At 30.5% G+C, this 12183-nt stretch overlaps 1 pseudogene; it reads right to left on the bottom strand.

Annotated features, from left to right (window-relative positions):
• Window positions 1–10605, bottom strand: part of LOC133194911 (uncharacterized) — a 31507-nt pseudogene extending 20902 nt beyond the window's left edge.
• Window positions 10606–12183: the final 1578 nt, after the last annotated feature.

Raw genomic sequence — 12183 nt, 5'->3', positions numbered from 1 at the left:
ATTAAATTTGAAATCATTTGTTTATGAAATAGAATGTGAACACCAAATGGCAAAAAAAAAAAAAAAAAAAAAAAAAAAAAAAAAAAAAAAAAATTCTACATACCCATATTACAAATTTTTCCATTTGCGCTGGTCTTTGCTCCATCTTTTGATTGTTTTTTTTTTTTTTTTTTTTTCTAAATTAATAAGCTTTATTATTTATTTTAATTAAAGAATTTTACTTTAAATATTAAATTCACAAATTTAAAACGCTTTTTATATTGCCAATGTCCTTACTTATAAGACAATACAAATCAAAATGACATTCGATTTTCAATGACGTGGAGTTGGTCACGTGATCAGAAAACCACACAAGACATTTGGAAGTCTAGACTGTGACGTCAAATGACGTCGTGCATGTACGTTATGTTGCATTTCCATAACAAAGTCTTATGATGCATATTTTTCTTTGTTAATAAAAATAAAAATATAAATGTAAGAAATAAAATATCACTTGATAGAGTTTCATTTAGATATGGTATGAAGTTGGTATGTGAACCCTGAGGGGGTTAAAGGATTTGTTCACGTGACCAACTTCATATCATATCCCAATGAAGGTCTAAAAATGATATTTTATTTCTTATGAAGCTGTAGACATTCCCCGTGCCTTGTCGGCGATCTTTATTTCCAAAAAGCAGTTTATTTCATATTTTTCTTTAATAAAAGAGTAAAATATTCATGTTATAATGGTATGTCAAAAGACTCCTGAATTTCCCTCAAAGTAGCTAAAGGGTTTAAATTGATTTTTTGTGTAGTTAAGGCGGGATTCTTCTCATATTTCTAGTATTTCAAAATTAATGAAATTTTCATAGATTCAAGAACACATAATCATTAAATGATGGTATCAATTAGATTATATTTGACCGTTTTATTTTAAAAGAAAGGTCAGGTCAAGGTCAGTATCTTTTTCCTTGACTGTAAGAATAAAAAAAATTTCTGTTGCCAATCATGTGATGCCTACTTCTATTTCAAAAGATTAAATGTTTTTCTTTTTGCATAAAAAGATATTACCATATAGGGTCTATCAGATACTACCAAATTGACATAAATAATTTAACTAACATAGGTATTGGCTAATCCGAATTTCCTCTATTTTTCTTAGATTTTCAAGATATATTAGTTATTTTTATATGCTTTGTATATCTAAATTATTCTTATTTTAACATATGGTAAAGTAGTCATATAAAGATACAAATTGATACAATTAAAAAGTTTTTACCGTTTACTAAGAGCGAAAAAACTTTTTGTACGGTTTTTTGCTCAAATCCGTACTTAGATTGGAAGCCTTTAAAAGTTAACAAAATTGTAGTTTGTTTGGGAAATTATGTTTATTTGATACATTTTAAAACTTCAGTCCATTATTATTAATATTACTTATATTGGAAATTTTCTTTAAGTCTTTGATTGTTTAAAAATTTTAACTAAATTCTCATTGTTCTATAGTAATTTTGAGAAGCAGAAAAGGAGATGTTTTCATACGCCAAAAATGTAGTCCCTGCTAGATTTCGAAGTTAGTTTACCATTTTTATTTAAAGTTGTACAATTATGTTGCGGAAAGAAAAATATGATTTTTTAAATCCCTTACATCTAAATATGCAAGACATATGAGCAAATATACATTGAATATTTCATCCAGTCAGAAACCAGACAAGAATCCCTCCTTAACGAGGTTCGCTCCTGAGCTATTGAGCAGATTTATATCTTATTTTATATTTCAAAAATTCTGCATAAAGTATTAATTCTTTCAATAAATTTGGATTCTACAATGCCAATTAAACTATATTCAGTTAAAACTCCATGATTAAATTCCATACCAAAAGCATTAAGTGAGGAACTATATTTTGTGGCGGAAGGTTTTTTACAAGAAAATGTTCATTTTTTCTCTTTCAAAGTATTTAAAGTATGTTAATTTTGGATTCCTATTTTTCCATGCAGCCTGCACACAGAGTTATTTTGGACAGTGAACTGTTTTATACTGGTCCTAAATTATATATCAAATAAACTGTCATGAATTCTATCATCATATTTCATAAATATAGCAAATATATTGTGAAAATCAAGAAAAAATATCCCTATTTTAAGCTTAAAATTAGCACTTTTTTTAGTAATATCTAAAAATTAACATCACAGACCCCCACTTTTTATTTTATTTTCTGAATATGAAAGATACTTTTAACCATTCTTCTTAAATTCAGTAAAATGTCATTACTTTCAAATTATTTTTTTGCTTGTTAAATTTTTAATGCCAGAAAAATGAAATTTTTTGAGTGCAAAAAGGTCAAATAATTGAACGTGTGGAGTAATTTGAAAATTTTTTCGTTGTCACAAATTCTAATGTGTCTATTCAAGATGAAATAAGGCTGTGTTTGTTCCCATAATTTACTTGAATAAAAAATATTGGAGGAAAAACTTTAAAAATTGATTTATGTGTGAGACGTATTTACAGTGCAAAAGGGTCAAACTAAATGCTCTGTAGTGCCAAATGAAGCGCATTGAACCCCATGATTTGTTTTGATTTTTAATTAAGCTATGTGTGTAAATTCTAAAAATATACTTGATAAAAATTCTCATTACTTTTGATGGCAGGATCCAACCTCCTTAAGTTTACAAAAAGTCGCGTAATTCTCAAATTGCCTGCATAACAAAGATTTCAAAATTCACACAAGATAAAGATGCTGTGTCATAGAAAAAAAAGATAATTAAAAGCAATGATACAACAATCAATTATTTTTATTAAAAAAAACATTAGTTTTACAAAACCTTATAATGAATTTGATTTTTATCAAATTAGAATGTTTTCCTTCTGCGACTTTTTTGTAGCAATTACTTGCATATATCTTATGTATGAGATAAGGAAATTTATACACTATTTTCAGATGAAAATTCATTTACTTTATATGTAAATGAAGACGCTCCCAGGGAAATCTCTCCCCCCTCTCTCTGAAGACTTGCTTTACCTTCTTTACTCTGAAGTTGACATTAAAAAGATGCTTGAGTTTCTGATTGACAATATCTTTGTGTTTTTTGGAGACCTGGTCTACCAACAATCTAATGGAATTCCCATGGGTATCAACTGCGCCCTGTTATTAGCAGACCTTTTTTTGAATTCATATGAAGCAGAATTTGTCCAAAATCGTCTACGTGAAACGAAGAAAACACTTGCTGTGGCCTTCTAATCGACATTTAGATATATCGACGACGTACTGTTAATTAACAATGGTTATTTCCATTCTTATGTCGATATATCCCGGTGAGCTTGAGACAAAAGATACCACAGAGTCTGACACATCTGTTTCATATTTGAATATTTTACTTGAAAAGGACGTTAATGGTAATCTAACAACAAAGCTTTATGATAAACGTGATGACTTTAACTTTTCAATTGTCAACTTCCCTTACTTATGCAGCAATATACCTTCATCACCTGCATACGGGGTACATATCTCTTAGTTGATTCGTTACGCAAGAGCATGCTCTACGTATGTACAATTTCTAAAACGAGGTAAATTATTGACAAACAAGTTGATGAAACAAGAATATCAGCAGTCTCGTTTAAAGTCATCATTTCGTAAGTTCTATGGTCGATACAATGACCTTGTCAGCAAATACAATCTATCATTGAGTCAAATGCTGACTGACGTTTTTCATACTTATTGTTAGGCCATTATTTACACACCGAATTGTCGACGGATTTTTCCGTTATTTCCCGATCATGACAAGGAGCACACGGCGGGTGTGACCGGTCGACAGTGGATGCTCACTCCTCCATGGCACCTGATCCCACCTCTGATGTCCGTGTTTGCTATGCTCCTACTTTGTATTGTTTAATGGACTTTTGAGCTTGAATGTTGTTCGTTATCTCCATATATTTCATTTTAACTTCTATAATGTCATCTGATGCAAAGAAAACATTTGAGTATTACTATATAAACAACACTTACAAAGCATAAGTATTGAAATTATAAAAAAAAATATACATTTAATGAATGAATTTTAGAGCTATTAATTTAAATAAAAATTAAATTGTATAGCCTGCTTTTTGGCAGTTTGCACTTTAGAAACCACAAAACGGTTCTATTTAAGAGATCATATTTCAGATTAAGGACAGACGATACGTTTCTCAATAATATATAATTTTTTCTAAGATTTTGTCATTGAATTATTGCTACTTTAATCTATGATCAGTCATACTTATCATTTATTGTATGTACAGCATCTCATTATCATAACAATATAGGCAATACTCATATAATAACATAAGAAAACATAGCTGATTTTTCAGAAACACAAGTTTAGGTCGTCCAGTGTGGTAGGAGATTTCTAACTAGGCTAATTACGTATAATTTACATAATAAGTATCTCACCGTCTTTGTTTTCTTCTTTATCTTTTTAAATGTTGCCGCCGTACAACTAGCTGAAATCTGTCGTAACGTAGTACGCGCTTGCTTATATAACCTCCCATCCCCTGTCATTATTCAATGAAAATATGCCGTACGAACTATCAACCAATCAACAGCTTGTACGGGAAGCTGAGTTCCCACACAAGTTCCGACCTAGAACTACTTTTGCCACACAAGCTGCCGTACAATATCTTAACAAATATAACAATGTAAAATTAACAACTGGAAATAGAATACATAAAATAAACTTGACTAGAGAATAAATTAATACCTTCAATGTTTATAAAACATCCCTAGGCTGTACAATAGGTACTGAACAATGTAGCGTTTGAATATCGTAACTACCAACGATAGCGTAAACAAATGTAGTTCCGATTAAGCTGACTGATAATAAAGTTAATGCTGACAATAAAGAACTACTTATAGCCTCAAAATACACAACAACTCAAATCAAAATGTAGAATCTGATGCAATATTCATAACTTCAATAATAAATTACTATAGTAAATATGTCACTAAACCGGAAGTGACGATCCGAGTAAAGTATGATGGCTACCAAAACATGAAATGTAAAATCCACCCTCTTATCCCTAATATTATAAATCCTACAACTTTACATGAAGCAACTACAGGTAACATATGATAATAATAGCTATTACTACAATCGTATCAAGATAAGCTGACATATTATTTTCAATAAAATCGTAAACGAAAAACTTTTCTGGCAGGCACATGATGAACATAGATTTAACAAGTATGAGAACTGGACGACCGCACAATATTACGTATGAAATAAAGTGATATATTACAATATATTACAATATGTTTACTTGCAAAAAATTGAGGTACCTGACCAAGCATTTGTGCAAGATATCAGAGGATGATGTTTTCTATAAAATCCCTGTGGAAAAAAATTAATTTGCCAATATCACATTTATTAGTATTTCAATTTTTTAAAGACAATTAGAAACCAGTTTAAAAATCAGAAAGTATTTAAAATTGTGAATATTTTCCATACAATATGAAGATATACAAAACAGATATTTGAGGAATGTATCGTCTGACCTTAACGCACCGTACACGAACCACACAGTATTTGTGTCTGGGGTTAAAGTACTGACAAAACACTGTTATTTGTGAATCTTTCCATCAGTGAGTCATGAAGGAAGAGGTACTGCTCCTAAAAAATAACAAGTTTTACAAAAAGGGGTGAAAATCACTTTTTTATGCATCATAGGCAAACAGCTTAAAATTCAATTGCATGATGTCAGAAAAAACAATTTATCATTAAGTCATATGTTGATTGACGTTTTTCATACTTATTGTTAGGCCATTATTTACACACTAATTTGTTGACGGTTTTTCCGTTATTTCCCGATCATGTCAAGGAGTACCCGGCGGGATTTACAGGTTGGCAGGGGATGCTAACTCCTCCATGGCACCTGATCTCACCTCTGATGTTTTAGAGGTCCGTGTTTGGTCTGCTCCAAAATTTGTATTGTTTAATGGACTTTTGAGCTCAAATACTGTTCATTATCTCCAAACATTTCATGCAAAAATTATTTTGCCATGTTACTGTCCAAAAATCCTCTAGTGTCTTTGGATTTTAAGGACCTATTTACACAAATAATTGAAAAACATTTACGTTTAAATAATTATCAAATGTGTCCTTAGGTGAATTAATTTTTCAGTTGCTGATAATTTGAGATAAAGTATGTACTTAACCAACAGAAGGGTATTAAAATTTATTTTATCCAAATGAATAAATTTCCAAAAGTGTTCATAACTGTTTGCAGTTGTGGAAATATTTGTACTTTTAGGAAATAAAACTTTATTTTCTTAAACAAAAATTGAGAATTTACTTTATGTGGCTATGTAAGCAAGTTCTTTGTTGAAGCCCTAAAACAAAATGTTACATTGTATATATAATAGCACCAACTGAAATAAGTATTTCCATAAAAAGTCGTTGGAAATAACAAGAAAGAATATAGCCTCTCAAAACGTGTCTGAATAAATGAAACATTGACTAAATCTTCTAAATCAGCTTCTGTTCTGATCAACTTCACTCTATTATTTTCATCTTAAAAATGATATTAGATTGAAAGAATGAAATCTTTAATTCTACATCAATGGAATAAAAGATACTGATTTATATGTAAAATACTAAGAACAAACTTTTAGCCCCGTTATTTTTGCGAGTTTAGCAACATTCTTTTACTGGCGAATATTTCTTCTCCCTGAGAACTATTAGTTTAATCGTTTATTTATGTAAAACGTTTCCTAAATGGAGAAAATAAATCTTATTTAATATGATGTGAGATTCCATGTTCAGACCTTTTTAATCAAAGGGATATATACCTTTGTTTCGGCCTCCATTCCTGTTGGAAGTTTTAAGTGCTTTTGATAGGGATTAGTAATGCATTTGGAAGGTCCTATGATTAAACAAAGAATTTGTTTATTTATTTAATGAAACATTTGATTAAATGGTTAAATACTTTCCTCAGAAAAGAAACATTATCGGTGAATTTCAAGTTGTAGATTTTTTTCAATATTAACAAAAGCAAATTTGGAAACTGTAATTTTATCAGTGATTTTAGTATAAATTTGTAGCATTTTACTGGATAGAACATCATGTAACGTTTGGACTCTGCTCAAAGTTTAGTCAATGCAATTTACTAAACTCGTTGTTAGAAGTGTGTGTTCACAATTTTAAATACTATTTGATATATAAATAACAAAAGCCTAAAAACGATCATAAGCATACTGATAAACATTGTCACAAACTTCAAATTCTTTTTCTAGTGTACCGTTGCGTCTTTTCTCTGGTAATTCCCTGATAAACCGTTCTATGGAGACCCTTTGCGACGTACAATACTCTACGGTGATGGTTTCCTCCTCCTCTACATGATCAGCCTCGTTCTGAGGAATTTCTTCTAGTTCCCATTCATTTCTCGACTCTGATCTCTGAAGATTCACAGGGAAGTGATTTCCTTTTCCGTTTCGGACTTTAGTTTGTTTCACCTATTGCATTAAAAAGCAATTTTAAGACTGAAAAAGAGCAGAATATATAGATTTATTTTCTTTAAAATCCTAAATAGATTTGAAGCTTGTTTATACGGCAACTAAAATCAAAGTTATTTTAAGATAAAGAAAAGATGTAACATATTGCCAGGTGTCAATTTAGTATTATTTCAAGCTTATGAAAAAAATCGACTCAAAATAAATTACTCTTCTGAAAAAAAAGTCTGATAAGCATTATGTAAATACATGAAGATATAGAGTATTAAAACAATTAAGCACTATATGAATGTAAAACCTGATTGTATTAATATGAAAACAAATTGGTATTTTCAAGTGAGTTTAAATATACTATATTTTTTCTTTCAATTATTAATAACGTATTACAAACTGAAATCTTTTACAATACCTTAATATGAAGAGAATTTAAGATGACAAGTACTAAAATGTAAATCATATACGGTACCAATTTTGATGCACCAACAACCATTACAATCAAAATCACAAGCAATACTGGAAGTTGATTGTTGTCTTTTTCAACATTACTTCTGTCTGAAAGAAACCCATGCGTTTGTATTTATGTAAGAATCGAAAGTCCGATAGTTTGACACGTTCTACGGAGAAGGGAAAAGCAATGTTTATGACGTCACAATATTCCAGCGTAAATCCTGACGTCGTTTTACGGTTTTTAATTCCAGGAAATGAATGTAAATCCTCTCACACTCTATGGTGAATTTCGGATAACCTCATACCCACTCGACTGATAAGGTGCACAATATTTTACTGATTTGGATTACTTTGCACCCACTCGAGAGACAAAGGTTAGTTCCCGCATACTATTTCATTTATTAAAGTTGGTAATATTGCACCAACCGGGGAGATAAGACTTAATTTTGCACAATTATCGACTGCACGATAAGGAAATATCTTGCACACATTTAGATTAGTTCATGCACATTAAGTTTCGATCCACGCTAGATTTTAAGGTTCGTCTCCGCATAAATCTTTAAACTCTGTTATAAGGAAGTCACAGGAATCAATATTGCTTCTTTATAACCGAGAGTTTTCCTAGCTATATAAGGAACACAGTGAAATGTCTTCTACGGGCTTTGTAAAAAAATCCTTATAACCGAGATTCCTAGTTAAAGCGAGTTCTTTATAACCGATTTAAACTGTAATAAATTAAAATGGGTTAGTATACCTTAGTACTTATAAAGAACTTGTTTAAATCAAAGCTTTCATGAAAGTCCTTAAATTACATTAACATTTTTCAGGTCCACTTTTGAAACCAAGTTAACACTTTGGACAAAAATCGCAGCTAGGTGAAGACCTCCAATACTTACATCAGTCTATATAAAGATTCAGAAAAATAATTTGATGTTATTTTCAAACTATACAAATGAATCTCGGCGAATAAATGCTAATGTTCTTTTTCAAACACCTTTAAATAGTCTTTAGTAAAAAATAAATAATATAAACATAAGTTAATGTGCAACTAGTCTTGTCGTTATTTAAAAAAAAAAAAAAAAGTCAGGTTGATCTCGCTGCGCTGAGATGGCGTCACTGACTAGTTTGACACACCAATTCTCTGTACTTGAGGCGTAGATCAAGCTAGAAATGTAGCTTGTGTATATTTCGGGAATGACTCTAATTCTTGGCCAAATTATTCGAGTATTACCTGGTTTGGGTCAGTTTACGCTTTTTAATACGCGAAGCAGAGTCATTCCCTAAAATTTAATTTTAAAATCATTAAAGAAGTATGGGTGTAAAATTTCGTTGCTTTTTATTAGTTCAAATTTGCCGCTCAATAATACAACCGTAGTAATGGAAGTAACGGAAGGCATGGGAAGCGAGGGGAGGTAAAAACTGATACATAGGCCTAGCAGCCTTTTTGTTTGTTTACATGTGGTAAGATCGAATTATTGTTTGAAGTTAAAGGTACATTTATTAAATCTGGAATTTTCCATGAATCCCAAGGACTGGAAATGAGAGGATTGTATGGATACAGATGATTCAGCTGGTTGTCAGGGGGGGGGGGGGGGTCCCCATACCAAACCAGGTTATAAAGAAATAATTTGTGTTCCTTTTTGAATATTAACCAATCACAGGCTAGAATACAAACAAAATTAAATTATATATATATATATATATATATATATATATATATATATATATATATATATATATATATATATATATATATATATATATATATATATATTCAAACCTAAACTTAACAGTTTATCATAATCATTATCACAATTGTACATATCATTTTCATTCTACAGTTTTTCCGCATTGTAACTATGACGTCACTGTAGACGCTAGAATTTGTGTTCCGCACAATTTATGAATATGTTTTTTCTATTGCATTACATAACAAATGTAATGTTTCACTATATACCCCAAGGAATGCTGATTCATACCTTAGCAACAGACGTCGTTAAATCTCGAACCCGACCTTTAATGTGTAGCATAAAAGCACGTGAGGATGATCGGGAGGCTGTTATAACTGTTCCCGTTGTTGTTATAACTGTTTCCGTTGTTGTTGTAACTGTTTCCGCAAATGTAAACAACAGAGCGCAGTTCAAAACGTCATGAAAACATCTTTTGATTCGTTGTCTAAACTTTAACCATTTAGACGATTATTATTTTTATTTTAAAAAATGTTATATAAAATATACCACAATGGCCTCTCGGGTGACTATTACATAACATTCACGTAGATGATATTTGATATGACAGGGTAATTTACGTGGAAATCTAATATGTGATCAATATCTTTGTTATCCTATACTTTAAAAAACCTTTTTGGCAAACTAAGTACACGTCAATGTTTAATACCATAAAAAAAATTTTGGGGGGGGGGATTAATTTTCTCGAAGCTTAATAACACATAATATTAAGCTGTAATTCATACCTAGTTAAACTTAAAAAAAAAATAAAAAACAGAGAGAAAGATGCCATTAAACAACTTTGTTTCAATTTAAAATAAAGCTGCGGTCTATTTAAACAAGTTTAAATTTCATGAAGCCGCATTGGCAGATGGTTTACATACACCTCTTTTTTTGTTTTTAGATATAGCGTGAACCAAATTATGATAGCTTAAAAGGCTTACTGTAGTCAATTTGGGCATATTTACCTTCATTTTATTAGAAGCATGGCTGTCTTGTTTTTCATTGTTGGAACATACACATTGTGTTTTCTACTTGGTGAGTTAAGTCTTTAGTGTAATTAAATGATATCAAAAATTCGTGTTTAAATTTAAATTATGGATGTGATCATGAACTGAAGGATTCATGATTTATGTGGTACCTATTTACAGGTTGGTGAAGATTTTTATATTTTCCAATTTATAGAAAAGTAGAATTTTCTGTTATATGTATAATTGTTTAAGCTAAGACCACTTTTAAATAGCTGTGAAGGACTTTCTTGATAAATGTACGTAGGTTCATAAAAAAAAAATATGGTCACATAAAAGTACCCCGTATTTGTTGCTGATATGAACAGTACTCGTTATATCTGTTATTTGTTTATTTTTTAAATAAAAGATTAAGAAAATCAAATGATCAATGATTTTTTTTTCATTTTAGGTTTCACAGAATGCAGCCATGATAAATACTGTTACTACTCCTTTTCTTACTTATATTATTGTGAAAACAAGTGGTAATATTTATTAATGTTCTTATTTGTTAACGCAACTTTTTGAGACACTAAAACATGTACACTGTTAATGCATAGAAGTTCAAAGTGGGGAAATTCCAAGTTTGCCGAAAATGACCGAGATTTTAAGATCCTATGGAGAAAAGCTATGATCAAATAAGTATTTCGTACTTTTTATTCAGTTAGTAAAAATTCAGTGCGCTTGCATTCAAAGTAACCTCTGTGTTTTGAAATATTTTATGAATCCCTGTCATCCCTTAGTATTATGCACTATTACACACGTATACTGAATTTTGATTAGCAATGAATCTTGAAGAACTGAGAACATTCTGAATGTCATAAAATAGTAATTGAAAATTTAATCCTCTCAATTACATGCAAGGACTCTTAAAAGTTCTTACTTCATTTTTAACATTAACAACACTCTTAAAACACCATGAAGATATTTCAAGAACCTTATAGTATCATTAACATTAATGCAAAATCAATCACGCACAAACTTATGGACCTATCATATAAATTAAATCAACTATAATAACCTTATAATATACTCTCCCTTGACTTACTTTATTCTTCTATATATATCACACAGCATCATGTTTATAATAGTACATGATTGCATAGTGTACAGTTTGTAATACATTTGAAGGATTTTGCTTTCAAAAAACATATTTACATGCATGTAAGAATTAATATTTCATTGAATTTTGGCGATTATAACGTAAAGAAATCTGGTTTTCATCAGCGATACTGATCTGGAGACAGGGACCTTTTTAGGAAGTATCTTCGGGGGAATTTTCGGAGTTGCCATCGTCATTGGAATTACTATCTGCGTCTCTATCCATATCTACAACAAACCTAAGACCAATGTCCATCCCCACAATTGCGCCATTATTTACCATACTCACATTCTCCCTCAGCCACAAGGAGCCATCCACCACAGTAAGGCAAATTCTGTATTTATTATTATTTTACTGTTTGACTTATATCTCAGTAAGGCAAATTCGGTGTTAATAATTACATAGTAGTTCAAGTATTTTTTAATTACATAACTGATTTATAT

Source organism: Saccostrea echinata, unplaced genomic scaffold, assembly GCF_033153115.1.
Source record: "Saccostrea echinata isolate AGI-Se365-2 ecotype Australia unplaced genomic scaffold, CSIRO_AGI_Sech_v1 ptg000029l, whole genome shotgun sequence".
NCBI classification, from domain to species: domain Eukaryota; kingdom Metazoa; phylum Mollusca; class Bivalvia; order Ostreida; family Ostreidae; genus Saccostrea; species Saccostrea echinata.
Note: the sequence above shows the minus strand (reverse complement) of the source record. Positions and strands in the feature narration are given on the sequence as shown.